General features: G+C 44.1%; 1 pseudogene; it reads right to left on the bottom strand.

Moving 5' to 3' along the window:
• LOC145947758 (uncharacterized) overlaps nucleotides 1-1,184 on the bottom strand; it is a 3,911-nt pseudogene extending 2,727 nt beyond the window's left edge.
• Between the last annotated feature and the right edge of the window lie 2,260 nt (nucleotides 1,185-3,444).

Here is a 3,444-nt window from a genome sequence, read left to right as displayed (position 1 = left end):
GAGGGGAACCCAGGGCGCGGGGGAAGACGTCACGCGGGAGGCGTCCGCGATGTACCGCGATGTAACGCGAGGGGGTCGCGGGGAGGGGGAAGCATCCGCGATTTTGGTACCGGGTCCGCGAGGGGGTCGCGGGGAGGGGGAAGCGTCCGCGATTTTAGTACCGGGTCCGCGAGGGGTCCGCGGGGAGGGGGAAGCGTCCGCGATTTTGGTAACGGGTCTGCGAGGGGTCCGCGGGAAGGGGGAAGCGTCCGCGATTTTGGAGCCGGGCCTGCGAGGGGTCCGCGGGGAGGGGGGAGCGTCCGCGATTTTGGAGCCGGGTCCGCGAGGGGTCCGCGGGGAGGGGGAGCGTCCGCGATTTTAGGGTCCGCGAGGGGTCCGCGGGGAGAGAGGAACCGCGAAAGACCGCGTGAAGCTTTATGGGTGAGGGGTCCGCGGGGAGAGAGGAACGCGAAGGAGAGCGCGAGGCACACGTGAGAGAGATGACGCAAGCGAGACGTATATGCAAGAGCGAGAGAGATAGTGCGAGATGGTTAGGTAGCGAGATGACGCGAAGGAGAGCGCGAGGCGCACGCGAGAGAGATGACGCAAGAGCGAGAGAGATAGCGCGAGATGACTAGGCGATGGAGAGCGCGAGAGCTGATGCAGCGAACGAGAACGCAAAGAGAGAGGCGTTCGTAAGAGAGACTTTTTTTAATAATATTTATAGTAATTTTTAATTAATATTTTTAATAGGAGGAAGGGGAGAGGACTTATTCTAAAATAAATACATTTTTTTTAATATTTAAAATAATGTTTATTTATAAAATGAGTATGTGTGTGTGTATTTACAAAATGTGTGTGTGTGAATTTAAAATTTAAAATATTATATACATATAAAATATATTGATGGCTACGTCATGATGATCGAACCACATGGGTCGATATGATATTCCGTGACGATCGACCCATGTATCATGACTTATGGTACGAGGCGCACGCGAGAGAGATGACGCAAGAGCGAGAGAGATAGCGCGAGATGACGAGGCGATGGAGAGCGCGAGGTGGCGGTGGGGCGGTGGCTGCGAGGCGGCAGGGCGGAACTCCTACATGACAGAAATTTTTATTAAATGTATTATTATTTATTTTATTAATCAATTTATTATTTTAATAATTTATAATTGAAAAGAAATACTTACTAGGCCCATAATGGCTCCAGAACATGTTCGGGAGGATAAGGTTCCTCCCCGAACAACTGGCGAAGGCAGCACACATCATCCCATTCGCCGTCAGGGACCTCTTCCTCTATGTCGCCCACAGCAGGTCATTATAGTATCGGTCATACTCCCGACCTATCCGCTCCCACCTCGCAGCCACCACCTCACGCACCGACTCGTACCATAAGTCATGATACATGGGTCGATCGTCATGGCGCACTCTCTCTCCAATAAATTCCATTTTAAACTGTTTAAGATGCTAACACGTCAAACGCTAAAAACTTTATGATGAACATCGCGGAGACAGACCCGCTGACGTTAAAAAGAGTAGGGGATATATATGACATAAGAATTAGCTCGAACGCTTACTCAGTACATGAGATAAGAAAACAGATGGTCCGAGACAAAGATTCCATGATGAGAATAAGCATATGAATAATATTTAAAATTGAAACCACCTTCAAACCACTTTCGAACGTCAATAGAACCACATTCGAACCACAATCGAACCTCGATCGAACCACGTTCAAACATCGATCAACCACCTTCAAACCACTTTCGAACCACTTTCATACCTCGATCAACCACCTTCGAACCACTTTCGAACCTCGATCGAACATCAATCAACCACCTTCGAACCACCTTCGAACCTCGATCAAACATCAATCAACCTCGATCGAACATCAATCGAACCACGTATATACATCGATCAACCACCTTCGAACCACTTTCGAACCATGTTCGTACCTCGATCGAACATCAATCAACCACATTCAAACCTCAATCAACTACATTTAAAAAATTATAACATAAGAATGCTGTCACATGCTGAAATTAATACGAGCAAGTGTGGACATATAATACTTGTATACGTATGAGGAAAATGAGCGAACAAAGATAATATTATTTCAATATTAATTTATTCAAAAAAAATGGTGTGGCGAATCATTGCGATGATTTGACCACCAATTAAATATTTTAAATACATTTTCTAAAGCACAATTTTTTACATGTTTATCGCAACGTAGGCTATAGGTAGTATCTAAGTTGTTTAATGCAGGAATATCTTCATAGTTTGCATTCAAGGTCTCAATAATGAAACCGTTTCTCGCATCGTCCATTATATTGGTCAACCATTCTCGCTTTTCATGGCCTTTTACGTACACAAGAGAGGATGTCTCTTCTTCTTCTTGTATCATACCAGCGATAGCTGTTGTAATCAAACGCTGAGCCATGCAGTATGGAACGTTTCCATCTTCCCATTGCAATCCATGATGATTTCGAATCAACCATGAGGCTTGACGTCTCTCCGATTTTATGAGCACACCCCATGGTACGGGGCATGCGAAAAAATAATGTGAAACAATGAATCCTCTTCTCAGAATCGCCGCTTCCTTCACGATAAATCATTTATTGAGAATAAATCCTTGCAGATCCACAAACGTCGGTACAACCATTTTGTTGCAAGAATGTTGGACGACTGATGTCGATTGTTAAAAATCTCAATCATTTATATTACATCGGAGGAGGGGATAATTGCTGATTATGTAATTTTACGAATTACGTTGGACAACGGACAATATTCGACAATACGATCATGCAAGATGAGACAATAGGCTGTAGTATTTGCCGGTACATCTTCCTTACATTCAAACTCTATTCTCACGTCCACGGTAGAATTTTTGACAGAATCATTTTGTCGCGAACAATCAATAACTGCGAGAGAACCGCAATGTAGAAATTTCGCGATAGTTAGTACATTCTCAATATCACACCCGTAATAAGATTTGCGAAAACGAGAGTACATATCAAACATGAGGGCGAATCTATTTTTTTCAAAATCTAAATTTAAATCATCGTAGGGATAAGATTCCGAGTTTAGATAGAGCTTTACATTGGCTAATTTACAATGATCGAATACAGTAACATCTTTTGTCATAATATTTTTTCTACCAGTCTGCAGTGCAAAGATCACATATCGCGGCTTTTCCAGCTGAGAAGCAGTTTTCACAGTCCATGAATGCTTGGTTGTACTATGTAGCAGAGGAAATTCGTATAGATCCCAAGCGCGAAAACTCATGTTTAAGAATTGCCCGCTTTCCAATGCTCGTAGCAAGGACAGTTTATTGACCTCATTCAATAGTACATGAGGCATACGCCATTGTATCTTGAGTAATTCAATAGCAGCTTCAGCAGGTCCATACAGACAATTGTTGTCGTTGCGCGAACGTATCAAAATTAATTCGTGGCG

Source organism: Prenolepis imparis, unplaced genomic scaffold (genome assembly GCF_030444845.1).
Source record: "Prenolepis imparis isolate NDT839.2.m4 unplaced genomic scaffold, iyPreImpa1.0 SCAF_136, whole genome shotgun sequence".
NCBI classification, from domain to species: domain Eukaryota; kingdom Metazoa; phylum Arthropoda; class Insecta; order Hymenoptera; family Formicidae; genus Prenolepis; species Prenolepis imparis.
The sequence above is the reverse complement of the archived record's forward strand: the minus strand, read 5'-3'. Positions and strand labels throughout refer to the sequence as shown.